Consider the following 20,251-nt stretch of genomic DNA (forward strand, 5'->3'; position numbering starts at 1 on the left):
AGAGGATCTCTTTTGCATTGTTGGTGGGAATGCAAACTGATGCAGCCACTCTGGAAAACAGTATGGAGGTTCCTCAAAAAACTAAAAATAAAACTGCCCTACGACCCAGCAATTGCACTACTAGGCATTTATCCATGGGATACAGGGGTGCTGTTTCAAAAGGACACATGCACCCCCATGTTTATAGCACCCCCAGCAACAATAGCCAAAGTATGGAAAGAGCCCAAATGTCCATCGACAGATGAATGGATAAAGAAGACGTGGTGTGTGTGTGTGTGTGTGTGTGTGTGTGTGTATGTGTGTGTGTGTGTGTGTGTGTGTGTATATATATATATATACATATATACATATATATATATATATATATTACCCGGCAATCAAAAAGAATGAAATGTTGCCATTTGCAACTACGTGGATGGAACTGGAGGGCATTATGCTAAGCGAAATTAGTCAGACAAAGACAAATATCATATGACTTCACTCATATGAGGACTTTAAGACACAGAACAGATGAACATAAAGGAAGGGAAGCAAAAATACTATAAAAACAGGGGGCAAAGCATAAGAGACTCATAAATATGGAGAACAGACAGAGGGTTACTGGAGGGGGTGTGGGGGGGGATGGGCTAAATGGGTAAGGGGCACTAAGAAAACACTCACGCTATCCCTGTCTCTCTCAAAATAAATAAACTTAAAAAAACAAAAAAAGAACAGGGGTGCCTTGCCTGGGTGGCTCAGTCGGTTAAGCGCCCGACTTCGGCTCATGTCATGATCTCACCGTTCATGAGTTCGAGCCCCGCATCGGGCTCTGTGCTGACAGCTGGGAGCCTGGAGCTTGCTTCAGATTCTGTGTCTCCTTCTATCTCTGCCCCTCCCCCACTTGTGCTCTGTCTCTCTCTGTCTCTCAAAAATAAATAAATGTAAAAAAAAATTTTTTTAATAAAAAAATAAAAAATAAATTAAAAAATAAATAAAACTTTAAAAAATGTAGCTCGAATAGATGAATTGATGAAAAACAACTAACAAAGCAGAATCAAAGTGTACTAAATTACATAAAAATTGTGAGATCATAAGAAGAGATGATCATTTACTCTTGTTAAATAAAATATTTGCAATGAGATAACACTTCAGGCAAAACTAACCTATGCTACTAGAAGTCCGGATGATGGTTTCTCTTGGAGGGGTGCACGTAGTAACTAGAAGGGAGCAGGAGTCAAGCTTCTGGAATGCTGGCAATGCTCTGTTTCTTTATCTGTGTGCTAACTACCCAGCTGTGTTTGGCTTGTGCAATTTTCTGGATGTACAGTGTACTTCAACAGAAAGTTAAAATTGAGAAAAAACACAGTTTGAATGGAGTTCATGATATCAAAATACTATGGCTGATATTCATAATGATGACCAAAGTTATCAAGAAGATTATGTTTCTTGTGAACGACTTTCAAAAACTCCACTGTATTTGGGGTGCCTGGGTGGCTCAGTTGGTTGGGCATCCAGCTTCGGCTCAGGTCATGATCTCACAGTTCATGAGATCGAGCCCCTCATCGGGCTCTCTGCTGCCAGCACACAACCAGCCCGCTTCGGATCTTCTGTCCCCCTCTCTCTCTGCCCCTCTCCTGCTCATATGCTCTCTCTTACTCTCCCCCTCTCTCTCTCAAAATAAGTAAATAAACCTGAAAAAAAAACTTCAATGTATTACGTATAATGCAGTTTCTAAAAGATTTATAATGTATAATGTATATAATGTATAATGTAGTTTCTAAAAGATTGCCACTCAAGGGGTGCCTGGGTGGCTCAGTTGGTTAAGCATCCGACTTCGGCTCAGGTCACAATCTCACAGTATGTGGGTTTGAGCCCCGCGTCGGGCTCTGTGCTGACAGCTCAGAGCTTGGAGCCTGTTTCAGATTCTATGCCTCCCTGTCTCTCTGCCCCTCCCCTGTTCATGCTCTGTCTCTGTCTCAAGAATAAACAAACATAAAAAAAATGTTTAAAGATTGCCACTCAAAATAGTTAACATTATGCCACCTACTAGATAGATGGGTTATCTGAAAAACTCACTCAAGCAGAATACCTTTTGCTTCGGTGATACTCCAGAAGTAAGGTATTAATACATTAATGCCATTAGAACGATCACAAGAACCAGGCTCAGATACTGCTCCCATTTTGCAGAAGAGAACACTGAGGTTCAGGGCAGTTACCTGATTTCTTTACAGTTGCACATGGACGAAGTTTAGTCAAGTTCCTCTGACTCAAGGAGCAGTGCAGTAGGCTTATTACTATTCTTTTTGTGAGTACGTGGCAAGCTGGAAGAAAAAAGGCTTGAACCATCTCGGGGAGAAAGGTCTTTAACTTTTATTTATTTAAGTCATCTCTACACCTAACATGTGGCTCAAACTCACAACCCCGAGATCAAGAGTCGCACACTCTTCCGGATTAGCCAGACAAGTGCCCCGAGAAAGGTCTATTAAGATGCTCTGTAGGTGGCCACCTTCAGCACCTGCCTTAACATCTCCCATGACCCCTCCTTAACTCGTCTGAGTGGGCCCTTGGCATTCTTTTTAAGCAATGAATATGATTCTTCAACAAGTTTTCAATGAGTCTTACCGTAGATACAGCTAGGCTTTCAGAAGAACCTCTATAACCTTTTATATCTAGGGGCCTCTGGTACATCTCTCTGTTCTCTGGTTGTAGATAATAATAAATACAAACCGAAAGGACCCTGCAAAATGCCTGCCTTCTGTGGGGGCCTAGAAATTTCCCCTCAAATCTGTTAGAAATATTTAAGCCAATGCCTGGGTAGCAATTCCTTCAACATCCAAGATCAAAACTGACTGATTTCTGATCTGATCAAGGACTATCAGGTCCAGATTGAGCGAGGATGTAGGATGTTAAAAGATCAGGAAGACGTGAGGCCCACTTTGGCACATCGAGGTCCTGGGAAGGCCAGTTTTCCCACGATCCCTTTAGATCTGCAGGGCTTGGTGTGGGCATCTTCTTGGGGCAAGAAGAGGAGTTATGTGTAATTCACAGATCCGCCACGTGAACCTTAGAAATGGTGACTCTACGTGCCAGGAAGCACCTGAACTCCACCCAAAGTTCGAAGGTAAACCACTGGGTAAGACCCAGAATGCAAAGACCTGGGACCAAATTAGGTTTAACAAAGCCACACTCCCCCTCCCAGGCCTGTGGAAGACCAGATATGGCAGAGAAGTCACTCGCCACAAAGAACTGTGAGTCTCGCCAGCGTTTTCAACCCTGTCGCAATCCGTCATCCCAGATTCCACCTTGAGGACTGAGAACTTCATTATCCCAACTGCCAGGAATGCTGCTGGCTTCTATCTCTCAGCTGAAGCCTGTCCAGGAGTTGGCAAAAGCAAAGAAGAATCAACTGCCTTAAGATCATGCTCCCTTTCTAAGTACACCTCATCCATTGACTGGTCAAGGTTAGAGTGGAGAGTCTGGTCCCCCTATCTCAAAGTCAATAGCAACTCTGAAGGGCCATCCCAGCTTCAGAGCTCCCTGGGATATCAGCTGACACCTTTGCTCTGTCTGTAGCACCATTCACCTCCACCAGGCCCTGCTCCTTTCACTTCCCCAGGTGTTGATCCTGAGAATGATCCTGAAGACACTTTCTATACACTAAGTTCTGGCTCAGGGTCTACTTTCTGGGCATAGGGATTCTGATCTCAAACAACCCCTTATAAAATGTAAAAGATATTCGAAGTTTGGCAAACAGAAAGGCCATGAGTGCAAATAGCTAAAATATGAATGCAGCAGAAAGTATCTTCCTTGGAATATTGTTTTAAGCGTGGAAAAGTGAAAGGGGCGCCTGGGTGGCTCGGTCGGTTAAGTGTCCGACTTCGGCTCAGATCATGATCTCATGGTCCGTGAGTTCAAGACCCGCGTCGGGCTCTGTGCTGACAGCTGGGAGCCTGGAGCCTACCTTGGATTCTGTGTCTCCCTCTCTCTCTGCCCCTCCCCCGCTCATGCTCTGTCTCTCTCTGTCTCAAAAATAAACATTAAAAAAAATTGTAAAAAAAAAAAAAAGAGTGGTAAAGTGAGGAACTTTAAAGAGGTCGATAGGAAACTGAAATTTTTTTTTTTAAGTTTACTTATTCATTTTTGAGAAAGAGAGAGAGAAAGATAACGGGCAGGGGCAGAGAGAGAGAGGGCGACAGAAAGAATCCCAAGCAGGCTCTGTGCTGCCAGTGCACAGCCCACAGCACAGAGCCCAACTTGGAGCCCGAACTCACAAACCATGAGATCATGACCTGAGCCAAAACCAAGAGTCCAACACTTAACCGACGTAGCCAACCAGGCACCCCAGAAGCTAAATTATTTTTTAAATTGTGGTTTCCAGCGTCCGATTCTTGGTTTCAGCTCAGATCATAATCTCATGGTTCATGGGTTCAAGCTCCACATCAGGCTCCGTGGGGAGCCTGCTTGGGATTCTCTCTCCCTCTCTCTCTCTCTGCCCCTCCCCCATCCACACACGTATCCACAGTCTCTCTCGCTCTCTCTCAAAATACATAAACTAAAAAAAAAAAATAAATGAAAGTAAAAAAATTTTTAAAAGGAATAAAAAATGATTTAGGTTCAACTTAGTTTTAGTTGTAGGGATGTTTCAACATGGGGTTATTTTAGAACTATATTCCCAGGCAGAAGTGCTGAGTTTTCATTTGTGGTAGGTTTTTCATGGCTAGACCAAGGATTGATATTTTTAATGTCTCAGAAGCTCATATACATCAATAAATAAAAGCATGGATACTTCAAAAGATATAAATGTTTCATAGCATGAGTAGATAACTCAAAAGAAAGTATTAAGAACAAACCATGGGGTGCCTGGGTGGCTCAGTCAGTTGAGCATCTGACTTCTGCTCAGGTCCTGATCTCACAGTTCATGGGTTTGAGCCCTGTGTCGGGCTCTGTGCTGACAGCTCAGAGCCTGGAGCCTGCTTCAGATTCTGTGTCTCCCTCGCTCTCTGCCCCTCCCTCACTCATACTCTATCTCTCTCAAAAATAAAACATTAAAATTTTAAAAGAACAAATCATCTCTAGTTATATAAAATGCAATTAAAACAATGTTTTCTCTATTAAATTAGCATACATTAAAAAATTATAAAATGCCCAACGCTGGTGAGGTTTTGATGAAACACATTCTTACCACTGGCATGGTGCAAATTGGGACAGCCTTTGCCAGAAGGGCAGGGGGGATACGGTGATATTTGATACTAAAACTAAGACATTAATATTCTGTATGTTAAGGTAATTCTGTTTCTTGGAATCTCTCTTAAAGAAACAATTCCAAATACTGGAAAAGCTTTGGTCTACGCATTTTTTCATTACAGCATAACTCGAGTGGCAAGAAAACAAATGTCAAACATGTAAAGTAAGTCAATGTATGCATTTGATGGGCTGTTACGTAATCGCAAAGTGATTACAAAGAATTCATAAAATATGAAAAATGCTCCTCTAAGAAGAAAGATGAACACATCCTGTATTTCTGCTGTTGAGTAGAAAAGTTTTCTTCCACCTAATATTACTTTTTTTTTAAATTTTATTTATTTTGAGACAAAGAGAGAGAGGGAGAAAGAGCCCACACACATGAGCTAGCAGGGAAGGGGCAGAGAAAGAGGGAGAGAGAATCCCAAACAGGTTCTATGCCCAGTGCAAAGCTGGACGCAGGGCTCAACTCGGGGCTCAATCCCATGACCTCGAGATCATGACCCGAGCCAAAACCAAGAGTCAGATGCTTAACCGACTGAGCCACCCGGTGACCCCTAATATCACTTTTAAACAATTATATCCTGCATTTAAAATATTTTTTCTCACAATTTAAGATACCAAAAAGACTTTGTCTGTATCAGTTTTTGTAGTATTTTTTTAATTTCGAGATACTCCGTATCACGTTGGACAGGATTCATTCACATCACTGGTTCTCTAGGAACTGGACAGAAGAGTTCGTTGAAATGGGTTGGAACGTGGGACAGTAGCAGGCTAAGACACTGTCCCACTGTGGAATGTCTTCCAAGACTTTTAGAGCTTTTAAACAGTCCAAAGCCCGGGATCATTGCCCTCACTCTGTTTGCTCTAGCAAGTGCAGTAAGAAGACTTTATTTACTGATCTACCAAAGGGATTTTGCCTCAAGGTTACTCGACCCAGAAAGCCATCAGCAGTAAAGCCCCAGGACCCAAGGACACCTGGAAGGGAAAGTGCTGTTAGCTACATTTCATCCTTAACCAGTTAGACCCCGTGTTACTTGAGCAGGTGTGTATTATCAGATGTGAAGGTGCTAGCTTTATGTTTTGCACAAATGTTCCAAAGTGAAACTCACAGTGAGGTACTAGAGACACAGAAATGTGTCTACTGTATTGCTCTGCATTTCCTTGAGGGAAGAAATGCTCATGAAATAGCCTGGTCTGTGAGTTACTACTTTAGCCTCACTGCCCTAGATGAGTTTGACAAATAGAAAAGTTTGTTCCTTTACTGCAGCAGTACTTGGAAAATCACTTGTATATCACCAAGAAATGTGTCCATCAAACACTCTGAATGTTTATTTTTACATTTCAAATCCAAAAAAATGTGGTGATAAATTTATCATCTGTCCTCTTGTCATACAAGTTTGCAATAATTATTCCTAACATGTGTTAACATACCTTAGCTATTTAAATATGAAGTCAGTGGTTTCATTTTCCTTTTTTTTTTTTTAAAGTAATCTCCACCCCCAACATGGGTCTCAAACCCACGACCTCAAGATCAAGAGTATGTTCTACTGACTGAGCCAGCCAGGTGCCCTGATGGTTTTATTTTCCATACTAGAATTTTATTGTCTTATTTCTTTTCAGTGGGATAGAATTTTCCTTTTTTATTTTTATTTATTTTTCTTAAGTAAACTCCACGCCCAACGTGGGGCTCAAACTCAACACCCCAAGATCAAGAGTCACATGCTTTACCAAATGAGCCAGCCAGGCACCCCTGGATATGATTTTCAAAGAGAGGGTAATGGGAATTTGGATTTTAAGAACATGAAACGTTGGGCACCTAGGTGGCTCAGTTGGTTGGGCCTCTGACTCTTGATTTCAGCTCAGGTCATGATCCCAGGGTACTAGGATCAAACCCTGCATCTGGCTCCTCGCTGAGCATGGAGCCTGCTTAAGATTTCTTCTCTCTCTCCCTAAAAAAAAAAAAAAAAAAAAAAATAGAGAACAGAATAGTAACACTTGTTAGAACAATATTATTACTTCTCTCCAACATACATGTAAATGGACTCCTATACAAAATAAAAGCTTTCTCTTTATTATGCCAATTATACCAAATCCATTTTGCCAAGGTGACACTCTTAATATTCAACAGGGTACACCAAAAATATGGAGGTACGGGAACCCTTGTACATTGCTCGTAGGGATATAAAATAGCATAACCATTTGGGAAACAGTTTGGCAGTTTCTTTAAGAGTGAAACATAGAACAACTGTATCATCCACGCATTCCACCTGCAGGCATTATCCGAGAGAAATAAAAGCCCAAATCCATACAAAGACCTGCATGCGAATGTTCATAGCAGCTCTATTTGTAATAAACAAAACCGGAATCAACCCAATGTTCGAGAGGTGAATATAAACAAATCGTAGTAGATCTACAATTCCCCAATATCCATGAATAACCAACATGAGCAATAAAAGAGAATGAGCTGTGATACAGACCACAACATGCGTGAATTTCAAAATAATATGTTGAGTGAAAGAAGCGAGATTAAAACAAAGAACATATCCTATTTCAATCAGCGTATGCAACATACTGGAAAATGCAAACTAATCTAGAGTGACACAGAGCAGATCAGTGGCTGCCTGGGAATTAGGTATGGGGGGGATGATGAAGCTGCTCAAGGAAATGTTTGGGGCTGACGGAAATGTTCATTTTCTTAACCATGGTGATGGTTTCAGTGTGCATACAGATGCTAAAACACATCAAACTGTACTTTTAGATACGTGCAGTTTGTTGTAGTTCAATTACACCTCAATAAAGCCCTTAAAAGTCAATGAGGGGCTCCTGGGTGGCTCAGCTGGTTTAGTGTCCAACCTCAACTCAGGTCATGATCTCACAGTTCATGGATTCGAGTCCCATGTCAGGCTCTGTACTGACAGCTCAGAGCCTGGAGACTGCTTTAGATTCTGTCTCCCTCTGTTTCTCTGCTCGTTCCCTGCTTGCACTCTCTCTCTCAAAAATAAATGAACAAACATTTTTTAAAACTTAATAAATAAAAAATAAGATAGATGGAATAATATTCAATAGAAGAGGGTTATAAAAAAAATAATAGGTTGGGACTCCTGGCTGGCTCACTCGGTAGAGCATGCGACTCTTAATCTCGGGGCTGTAAATTTAAGCCCCACATTGGGTACAGAGATTATTTGAAAGTAAAATCTTAGGGGCTCCTGGGTGGCTCAGTCAGTTAGGCATCCGACTCTTGGTTTTGGTTCAGGTCATGATCCTGTGGTTCATGGGTTGGAGCCCCGCATGGGGCTCTGCGCTGAAGGTGTGGAACCTGCTTGGGGTTCTCTCTCTCTCTTCCTCTCTCTGCCCCACACCCACTCACACAAGCTCTCCCTCTCTCAAAATAAATAAATAAAACTTAAAAAAAAAGAGCTGGGTGGGTGTGTGGGTTAAATAAGTGATGAGGATTGGGGCGCCTGGGTGGCTCAGTCAGTTGGGCATCCAACTTCAGCTCAGGTCATTATCTCACGGCTTGTGGGTTCGAGCCCCGAGTCAGGCTCTGTGCTGACAGCTGGGAGCCTGGAGCCTGCTTCAGATTCTGTGTCTCCCTCTCTCTCTGCCCCTCCCCCGCACATGCTCTGTCTCTCTCTGTCTCTCAAAAATAAATAAACATTAAAAAAAAATTTAAATAAGTGATAAGGATTGAAGAGTGCACCTGTGATGAGCACCAGGTGATGTATGGAAGTGTTGAATCACTATATTGTACACCTGAAACTAACAAAACACTGTATGCTAACTAACTAGAATGTAAATAAAAACTGAAGAAAAAATAAGATGTCATGACTGAGTTTCTTATAAGGGGGATATAGAAAGGGATTCACACATCCTGATTTTTCAAGAACTGCACAAGAAGCTACATAAGGAACTAGCAGTAGAACTGGAAGAATCCCGTGGAAGGAACAGTCACTAAGCGACTTTCTGTTCACTAGGTCATCAGCTATGTAAGACCCCTGCAAGAGAGAGAGCAATTCTTACTGAAATTTCAACAACGCAAGAATCAAAGATCTGGGGAAAGCCAAGGGGAATACTGAGCAAATATAATCCTGGTTCAACTATAATCTCAAGTTCATCCATCCAAGAGACAGGGATAAAAAAATTAAAAGGCTCCTAGAATACACAGCGGGCAGTCACCTGACAAATTTCAGCCTACTACCTAGGCAAATAAAGGTGACTAGGGAGTACACGTGAGGACCCATAACATCCTGCGGAATCTCTTTTATAAAACTGTGCACACCGACAATTTCCCCATGCATCCATGAGTGTATTTTTTCTTATTTATTTATTTATTGTAAGAGAGACAGAAAGCACCAGCAGGGGAGGGGCACACAGAGAGGTGGGGGGAGAGAGAGAATCCCAAGCGGGCCTTGCACTGTCAGCGCAGAGCCCAATGCGGGGCTGGAACCCATGAACCATGACTTGAGCAGAAACCGAGTCTGGCACTTAAGGGACTCAGCCACCCAGGCCCTCTGCCTCCATTAGTGTTTAAAACTTAAACCCAATTGAAAGATTTTACGTTTCACTTTGGTATAAGCCAAGGGGAGAGGGAGAAAAAGAAGGAAAGAGAGGAAGCCAAAGAGAGATAGCAAAGAAATGCCAGAGGCCTGGGGTCTGCTGTCCCTGATTGAATGTGCCAGCCACAGAAGCAATATCTTAAGCTAGTTAGGAACAATCTGCCTCCCTCCTCAACGTGAAGGATTAATCTTCCTCAATATATCTTCCCTCTGAGGCGTCTCTGGAACTGCTGTGTCACTCTTCTGTTCTGTGGATCCTCTTGGCAAATGGCTTTGAGAGGACATGATGAAAATGCGCTTTGGGTCTTGTTTGAAAAGACCTTCACATAGGGCACCGGGGTGGTTCCTTCTGGTCAAGCTTTTCACTCATGATTTCAGCTCAGGTCATGACACCTCACGGTTTGTGGGTTGAGCCCCGAGTCGGGCTCTGGGCTGACAGTTTGGAGCCTGTTTGGGATTCTCTCTCTCCCTCTCTCTCTCTCTCTCTCTCTCTGTGCCCCTTCCCCATTTGGTCTGTCTCTAGATCTCTCTCTCAAAATAAATTAAAAAAACATTAAAAAATTAATAAAAAAACACATAAGTGACCTTCACATAAACAGAAAGAATAGGCTCCCATCTAAAAGTTCTGACATGAGGGGCAGCTGGGTGGCTCAGTCAGTTAAGCGTCTGACTTTGCCTCAAGTCATGATCTCATGGTTCAAGGGGTTCAAGCCCCGCATAGGGCTCGGCACTGACAGCTCGGAGCCTGAAGCCTACTTAAGATTTTCTTCTCCCTCTCTCTCTCTGCCCTTCCCTTGCTCTCGCTCTCTCTCTCTCTCTCTCTCTCTCTCAAAAATAGACACTTAAAAAAATTTTAATAAAAAATAATTTTTTTTAAATTGCAAATGCATACACCTGGGAGAACTCAATGACAAGCAACTCAAAGAAGCTGTTAGAACTTGGGCTTATACAGCATCTTAACAAAAGAGCAACGCATTTGTAGAGACGTGAAAGGATGAAAGAAAAGGGTTTTAGGCTTCCAGGCACAGTAAACTTGGGGGAAATGAATAGATGGTGAAAATTAATAAAACATAAGGCTATTCGTGCAGGTTCATTGTAACAATGAACCTGATGTAACAATGCCCGCCTGCATTTCTTACTAGTGACAAAGTCACAAGGTACTGCTAATACTACTGTGGTTTGTTATCTACATGCAAATGGAAAGAAATGTTAATCCTAGCTAGAGGTTAGTAAAAAATGCAAATGTAAGGGTTTTTTTTTCCCCCCTTTTCAAGATCACAGATCCTCCTGAGTTCTAGGAGTTGACCTCAAGTGAAGAACCCCTAGTCTAGGGGGACCTGGGTGGCTCGATAAGTTGAGTTTCCAACTTCGGCTCAGGTCCTGATCTCAGGGTTCATGGTTCGAGCCCCGCGTCAGGCTCTGTGCTGCCAGCACGGAGCCTGGAGCCTGCTTCGGATTCTGTGTCTCCCTCTCTCTCTCTGCCCCTCCTCCACTAACGCTGTATCTCTCTCTCTAAAAAATAAGTATTCAAAAATTTTCAAAATAAATGAACCCTTAGCCTAAAAATGTGAGGTCTTATTGTACAATCCCCCCCCACACACACACACACCAGACATACACACATTGGTCCCCATCATATACCAAACTCCATGCTCAGAGACAATAGCCAGTCTTTCCAGACCCTTCCCTTCCTCAAATCGTGGAGAAGCCTCAAGAGACAGATACAATGCCTGACACCTCACCTCTGCTACTTGTGGTACCTCTTCATGTCTTTTTTATCTGTAACTCTCTCTGCAGGCCTTGTAACCGATGCCCCCAGGTCAGTTTCATCTTTTACAAAAAAAATGTTATTTCAGGGACACCTCCTTGGCTTAGTTGGCAAACTCTTTTTTCCTTCTTTCAAGTAATCTCTGATCCTGCTCGGAGCTCGAACTCACGACAGGGAGATCAAGAATTGGAGACTGAGCCAGCCAGATCTCCGGAGTATGGGACTCCTGAGCTCGGCATCATGAGTTCAATCCCCACGTTGGGCATAAAACTTACTTAAAGAAAAAAATTTTTTGGCAATAATCATGATTTCAGGTTTTAATTCCCTCCAGGGAAAACTTTAATCTTAAGATATCATAGGTATAAACTGGAAGGATTTTCACAAACACAGGTATTCTGCACTTACAGCAATAGCTGTGAACTCCAAATTTTTTATCCGGAACGTGAAGTAATTGAAAATAACGAGGCTGACTCATGCTCACACCTCCCAATCCAAACTGTTCTGAAGAACCTTCACCCCCATGCAAAAGATCATTGTGACTGATAACAGAGGTCGGGTCACCTCTTTTCAAACATTCTTTTCCAGTGCAGCAGATTTAGAATGGTATATTTACCGTGCATACACACTGTGATTCCCACCTCATTTTCACAATACTTTTAAGGGACTCGCTTAAAAATAGAACATACAGGGGTCATGGCTGGCTCAGTTCATACAGCATGAGACTTTTGATCTCGCATTTAAGTTTGGGCCCCCACGTTGGGTGTACAGATTACTTAAAAATAAAATCTTAAAAAAAGTAAGAATAAAAACTAAAAATAAAAGTCACCATTGCTCCAAAGTCTTTCTTATCAGTAGGTCTTTTGGATGCAGTTGGCCATTAATCAGCGTCCTGATAAGAGACGCATGACAAACTCAGTCGGGATTTTTGAACAGGCTTTTTAAGAAGGGAGTATTTACAGGGATGCCTGGGTGTCTTCGGTCATGGCCTCGAGGTTCGTGAGTTCGAGCCCCATATCGGGGTATTCTCTCTACCCCCCCCCCACCACTCCCCCACTTGCGCTGGCTCTCTCTCTCAAAATAAGTACATAAACTTAAAAAAACAAAAAAGGAGTTTTTACAAAGGTATGGGCTGGGTTAAGTACGGGAAGCAACAAGAGATGCCGAAGCACCCAGGGGACTGGCAGGGTGGGAGGCCATAGCTTGACCTGACGGAGCTTGGGGAGGGATCCCAGCTGAGAGCTGGAGCTGTGGGAAAATGGCAGGACAGAGGGAGGGAGGTAACCATGGCCGGGACCTCATCTAAGTGGGGGACAAGGAGAGATCCTGATGATGATGCAATAAGCACTCTGACCTTTCTCTCCTGCCCTTCAGTCTCTAGCTAACCTCCATCCCCATGGCCCAACCCAACCAGAAGCTAAAAGGCAGGGGTGTTCAGGCCCTGCCTTCCATAGGGGGGGTCAGAGCAGGGCAAAGAAAAGTGGAAAAAGCAGTGTGGAGGAGGGAAAAGTGGAGAATAGACAGCACTTGCCCTAGGGCCTTTTCAAGTGTTTATACAAAAACAATTTGAGGAAATTGAAGGCAGTTATCTGGTTCATAATTCAAGTCCCTCTTAAGATGATGCTTTTAAGGAAGGTCTTGTTGGCCTGGCTTCCCAGTTCCATATTGATCAAATTGTGTAGATAATTGTTTGTTTACCTTACCGTTTTACTTCACCCTTCCTGGTCCCAGTCAGTGGGAAGGCCTGGAGGGGCATTTCTTAAATGAGGCAGATTTGGGCTTAATTGTTAATTTACTCAAAAGAGAGTACCTCTAGGGAGTTGTTGGGAGTTTTCTTGTTGTTGTTGTTGTTGTTTGGGGGGGGGGTTTGTTTTGTTTTGTTTTGTAATCATTCCTGTTCAAATTCTGTCTTGAAATATTGAAAGTTACAAGGATGATTTAAAGAACAACCTGGACTTAGGCGAAAGAAAGAATAAACACATTTATAAATGTCAGACATGGCCCCTGTAGGGGCTATTGATGCAGACAGCCAGAGCCAGCATTAAAAAAATTATCCAAAGGGCTTCTTGATTCAATATCATTGCTGACCAGAAGTCTGGCAAAGAACTGATGCTGATGTGCTTGGAAAGCCTTAGCTTTCCCTGGTCCCCTGTCACTGCACATAAGAACCTTTAAAGCAGCCAGGGGCTCTCAAGGTCTGAGTACAGAAACTTCCGTTTCAACCACTAAGCAGCTGGGATGATGTAGCTCCCCCGACACCGGCCAACCATCCAGTGCTTCCCTCTGAACTTAAGTCACCTGTCACGTATTATTTTTTTTTAATGTTTTTTTATTTATTTTTGAGACAGAGAGAGACAGGGCATGAGCAAGGGAGGGGCAGAGAGAGAGAGGGAGACACAGAATCTGAAGCAGGCTCCAAGCTGTCAGCACAGAGCCCGACGCGGGGCTCGAACCCACAGACTGTGAGATCATGACCTGAGCTCAAGTCAGACGCTCAACCGACTGAGCCACCCAGGCACCCCACCTGTCACGTATTAAGAAGCCCATCCACATACCTTTATATTTCTTCTTGTATCTGGGAGACTCCTCTGAGACTTTAATTCAGTCCAACACATCACACCTCAGTGATAACCATCCCTGTGGTATCCCCACGATCGGTGTGGCTCCTTCCCACAATGCGGCTATATCTCAAAGTATTACTCTGGTTGTACCCTGGGGTTTTTTTTTCCTGCCCCCCTCTTTACACCCCCTGGTGCACGGAGGACCAATTCCGTTGTTCCAGTCTACATGGCAGGTGAAGTTAAGGTACATAAAAAACATTCAAAGAAACTTCTAACTTATGTGTCAAAGATTCTTGGAAATGTGTACGCCAGCTTTTCCTCTCTCAGAGATTAGATGAGACAGAGCCTAGGCAAAGTGGGAAAAGATGCACGGTATAATCTGAAATGGAAGAGGAAAGACAGAAGAGTGGGAGGAATGGATTTTCTGTCACAATAACCAGAGCGCAGGGGAAAAACGGATCCCCTTTCCCCTATTCCTATCAACTCATAATTGGTGGACAACTGAGCTTTCAACAATACTGGATATCTGGTGGGTCCCCTTTTCCATTCCACCCTTGACCAAAAGGTGGAGATGGGAGGCATGAAAGGAAAACCTCAGCCCCTGGGCTAAGGTAGAACATAACAGAAACAAGGTTATCTTCCTTCAGCAGGGCAACAGGAGACACATATTTTCTGTTCCACGTTCACTTCAAGAACTATGTCAGAAGGATGAAGGTTAGCTGCTTATGACCGAAAATCCCAAATAATAATGATTTAAACAAAAATAAGTATACCACTCATGTAGAAGAGGTTTTAGAAATGCGTATATACTTTTCCCTCTTATTACTCAGCTGGCCTCCTTCTAGGTCATGGTCCCAGAAGGTAATGTGATTTCTAGCCTTCATGTCTACATTCCAGGTAGCAGGAAGGAAGAAAAAGAGGGAACAATCCCTCCCTTTAAGCAAACTTCCTGGGAGTTTCACATGACATTTCCAATTACATCTACGTAACAGAACTTAGTCACACATAGCTGCAACAAAGGCTTCGAAATTATAGTCTTTATTCTGAGCAGCAAAAACTATGGGTTCTATTTCTCTCTTTTTTTTTTTTTCCATGCTTAGTTACGGGTTCTATTTCAAAGGGAAAACAGATATGGGGAGAAGGGTAACTGTCTCTTCCACATAGATAATCAGAATGATCTTCTTTCATTTTGTTAAAACAAGACCATGGACCCAAGATGGAGTGACTTATGCCAAGCCCCCCATCACCAAACTTAAATGCCATTTTCAGCTCTCCCAGAAATGGAAACTTTAGTCAGTCAGGAACTACCTGATGAACACTAGTGAAGGAATCTGCCGGACAGATCCCTGCCATATCCCCAAAGGAAAGTAACCTTGCAACAGACCAATCAGCTTTTCTGCCTAGTGCAACTTCCTTGTTCCTGCTCCCTTCTGCCTATAAAAGTCTTTCATGTTGTAAAGCACCTCAGACCTCCTCTCCACTTTTTTTTTTTAAATACAATTTATGGTCAAGTTAGTTAACATACAGTGCACACTGTGTGCTTTTGGCTTCAGGAGTAGATTCCCATGATTCTTCGCTTATATACAATACCCAGTGCTCATCCCAACAAGTGCCTTCCTCAATGCCCATCACCCATTTCCCCGCCCCACCTCCCCCATCCCTGACTTTGTTCTCCGTATTTGTCTCTTATGGTTTGCCTCCCTCTCTATTTGAAACTATTTTTTCCCCTTCCCTTCCCCCATGGTCTTCCGTTAAGTTTCTCAAATTCCACATAGGAGTGAAAACATAGGATACCTGTCTTTCTCTGACTAACTTATTCACTTAACATAGTAGTCTCCAGTTCCATGCACGTTGTTGCAAATGGCAAGATTTCTCATTCTTTCTCATTGCCAAGTAGTATTCCATTGTGTATATAAACCACAATTTCTTTATCCATTCATCAGTTGATGGACATTTGGGCTCTTTCCATAATTTGGCTATTGTTGATAGCACTGCCATAAACATTTGGGGTACATTCTTCTCAGAGCTAGAACAAACAATCCTAAAATTTGTATGGAACCATACAAATACATCACAATCCCGGACCTTAGCCTGTACTACAAAACCGTAATCATCAAGACAGTATGGTACTGGCACAAAAACAGACACGAAGACCAAAGAAATAGAATAGAAAACCCAGAACTGGACCCACAAATGTATGGCCAACTCATCTTTGAGAAAGCAGGAAAGAGTATCCAATGGAAAAAAGACAGTCTCTTGAGCAAATGGTGCTGGGAGAACTGGACAGCGACATGCAGAAAAACGAAATTGGACCACTTTCTTACACCATATACAAAAATAAATTCAAAAAGGATGAAAGGCCTAAATGTGAGAAAAGAAACCATCAAAACCCTAGAGGAGAAAACAGCAACAACCATTTTGGCCTCAGCCACAGCAACTCCTTACTCGTCACATCTCTGAAGGCAAGAGAAATAAAAGCAAAAATGAACTATTGGGACCTCATCAAGATAAAAAGCTTCTGCACAGCAAAGGAAACAATCAACAGAATTAAAAGGCAACTGATGAGATGGAAGAAGATATTTGCAAATGACATATCGGATAAAGGACTAGTATCCAAAATCTATAAAGAACTTAATGAATCTATAAAGAACACACACCTGAAAAACAAATAATCCCATGAAGAAATGGACAGAAGACATGAATAGACACTTTTCCAAAGACAGCCAGGTAGCCAACAGGCCCATGAAAAGGTGCTCAATGTCACTCATCATCAGGAAAGTACAAATCAAAAGCACAATAAGATACCACCTCACACTGATCAGAGTGGCTAAAATTAACAACTAAGGAAACAACAGATGTTGGCAAGGACGAGGAGAAATGGGAACCCTCTTGTTCTGTTGGTGGGAATGCCAACTGGTGCAGCCGCTCTGGAAAACAGTGTGGAGGTCCTTCAAAAAAATTAAAAATAACCCAGCAATAGCGCTCCTCTCCACTTTCTAGATGGGTTTAGTCCTTTCAGTGTGAGCCTCAGTTTTGAGGACAGCAACTTCAGAAGATAAGAGAACAGTAGTAAGATTATTTACGTGTTGCCCATTTGTGATAGGGATCCCAGAGGCCATACAACATTTTAGGATAATACCCCGAATTACAGTGATGACATTCCACCAGGACATATCAAATTGCTAAGAATTTCATACAATTTCTAGAACACTTATACACCTATACAAATACAGCACAAGGCTTAGTTACTAATTCTATTTTGACAACGCTTCCGGTGTAATTTAACATACCAAATAAGCCTAATTAACAAATCCATTGAAATGTTGCTGGAACCACCTGGAAAAATGCCACAGTTTCTTTCAAGCCAAAAAGACTTTATTTAGAATTGGCCTCAGGAAGAGGCACCTGGCTGGCTCAGTTGGTAGAGCATGTGAATCTAGGTTGCCAGGTCAGGAGCGCAAGACCCAACTTGGACATAGAGCATACTTAAAAAAAAGGGGGGGGCGCCTGGGTGGCTCAGTCGGTTGAGCGTCCGACTTCGGCTCAGGTCACGATCTCGCGGTTCGTGAGTTCGAGCCCCGCGTCGGGCTCTGGGCTGACGGCTCAGAGCCTGGAGCCTGCTTCCGATTCTGTGTCTCCCTCTCTCTCTGCCCCTCCCCCATTCATGCTCTGTCTCTCTGTCTCAAAAATAAATAAACATTAAAAAAAATTTTTTTTTTAAATAAAATAAAATAAAAAAAAGGAAAGGAATTTGCCTTAGGAACACATATCAAGAAAGGTTTTAAAGCAGTTGTCTAAATAGGATCACACATTATTATAAAACTTAATATTTATATATTAACAAAACTTCCCTGTCTTAATATTAAGCCTCGGTTTCCTAAGTATTCAAAGACCTGATAAGGAGAGCAAATACAGGAAATTTTTTTTAATGTTTTATTTATTTTTGAGAGAGAGAGAGAGAGAGAGAGAGAGAGAAAGTGCAAGTGGGGAAGGAAAGGGGCAAAGAGAGAAGGAGACAGAATCGGAAGCAGGCTCCAGGCTCTAAGCTGTCAGCACAGAGCCCGACACAGGGCTCAAACCCACGAGCCGCCATGAGCTGTCAGCGCAGAGCCTGACAAGGGGCTTGAACCCACGAGCCGCCATATCATGACCTGAGCTGAAGTCAGATGCTTAACCAACTGGGCCACCCAGGCGCCCCAGAAGATAAAATGGGGACTCTTTTGATTTCTGGGTAGATTACTTTAAAAGTAAAGGAACTTTCACCATCGGTTATCAAAAGTAGACCAACGGTCAAAAAAATGATCCTCTAAACAGAGAAGACCAAGTTCTAATTTTGCGCCAGCTTACTTTCGCAGCCAGGGCAGAGTGGTGCAAGAGGACTGGCTCCGGGGGTCCCAAACAGATCAGGTTCAGCCTCTCGCTGCTGACAAAACCCAAAGGCAGAGAAACCGAGTGGAGGTGAAACAAGACAGGAATTTATTTCAGTGGGACCAACGCCGGGCAGACAGCGGACTAGTGTCTCAAATACTGTCTCCAAAGTGCTGAAACTTCTCAGTTTATAGAAAGAAAAAGTAGGACAAAGGTCGGGGGGTACAGGCAGGTGGGCAGCAAAGGTCAGATCAACATGGTCAAGAGCTGGCTCTTGATGGCTCAGGGCAGTCCGCATTGCTTAAGGGGTAGTTTCGGTTCCCAGCAGGGGGTACTTTGCCCAAAGAGTCTTTTGCCTGAATTAAGTGATAAGGGGAAAGAACTTAACAAAAAAGCTTGAGGTCCAAATGCAGGTAGTTGAAGTTCTCTTTCACTTTTGATATTAAAATATATTCATTTCAGGGTGTCTGGGTAGCTCAGTCGGTTGAGTGTCTGACTTTGGCTCAGGTCATGATCTCACAGTTTCTGAGACAGAGCATGAGCAGGGGAGGGGCAGAGAGGGAGGGAGACACAGAATCCAAAGCAGGCTCCAGGCTCTGAGCTGTCAGCACAGAGCCCAGTGCGGAGCTTGAACTCAGGAACTGTGAGATCATGACCTGAGCTGAAGTCGGATGCTAAACGGACTGAGCCATCCAGGCGCCCCTCAACAATAAATAAATGTTAAAAATTTTTTAAACAAATAAACATTAAAATATATGTATATACACACACACACATATATTCATTTCAACCTTAGTCCTGAGCACATAAAATTCCTTTCCAAAGATTACTTTTTCACACACTTTCTTCCTCAAAAAATTGTATCTCCATTCCTTATACTTCTTTTACCGAAAATACATGTTACTTCCTTTGCGTATGAAGATTTTTCCCTTATTTCTAGTAGCTTTAATTACATGTATTAATTAGAATTCTAACCCCTTAGAAACCTTAATTTCTAGTGAAAACTAAGAAGTAAACAATTAGGAATGGTATTAGCATTCGGTGGCTTGACAGACTTATAAATACTTTTTATAATTTCTAGAAGCATATGCTTTCTCATGGTAAATGCCATAGCACGGCACAAACCATGTTTGCTAAGAGATACAAAAATCTTTAGCTTCCCTGTAATAAACTAAAAGTGGATGAACTTATGTTCAGTAATTAAATTTTCAGTATTTAATATCTTGTTTGGAAATGATCTAAATATTCAATAAATTTCCATCATTTAATTTAACTTAGCAAACCTCTTCAATTTCAAGATACCAAAAAGATTTAGGAAGTTCTTTTTAAGTACACATCCCATAAAATATAATTATCCCTAAAAATTGTATCTGTAAGCCCTTATTCCACTTACATCTAAATCATTTGCTTCCGATAATTATGTTTATATTACCCACGAAACATCATGAGACACCAGACAAAACAGTCATCATTCTAAGTTCTTTTTGCTGACAAATTTTCTGACAGAGACAACATGAATTTGACTAGTAAAAAGATGTGCCTACTTTAATTAAATCTACAAACTTAAACTAGCTTTTATTTATCAAAGATCATCCCCAGATCATGTGAACTTGACAAACATTCAGGTTAATTTCTTTTTTTTTTCAAGTTTACTTACTTATTTTAATTTTGTTAATGTTTATTTATCTTTTGACAGAGAGAGAGAAACAGAGCGTGAGCAGGGCAGGGACAGAGAGGGAGACACAATCTGAAGCAGGCTCCAGGCTCTGAGCTGTCAG

The 20,251-nt window shown here is 42.3% G+C and overlaps 1 non-coding gene across 1 annotated transcript; it reads right to left on the bottom strand.

Moving 5' to 3' along the window:
- Window positions 1-13,976: 13,976 nt before the first annotated feature.
- Window positions 13,977-14,061, bottom strand: TRNAS-UGA (transfer RNA serine (anticodon UGA)). The gene has a single exon. It is a non-coding gene; the product is annotated as a tRNA-Ser (tRNA).
- Window positions 14,062-20,251: the final 6,190 nt, after the last annotated feature.

This window comes from Panthera uncia, chromosome X, assembly GCF_023721935.1.
Source record: "Panthera uncia isolate 11264 chromosome X, Puncia_PCG_1.0, whole genome shotgun sequence".
Classification (NCBI taxonomy): Eukaryota; Metazoa; Chordata; class Mammalia; order Carnivora; family Felidae; genus Panthera; species Panthera uncia.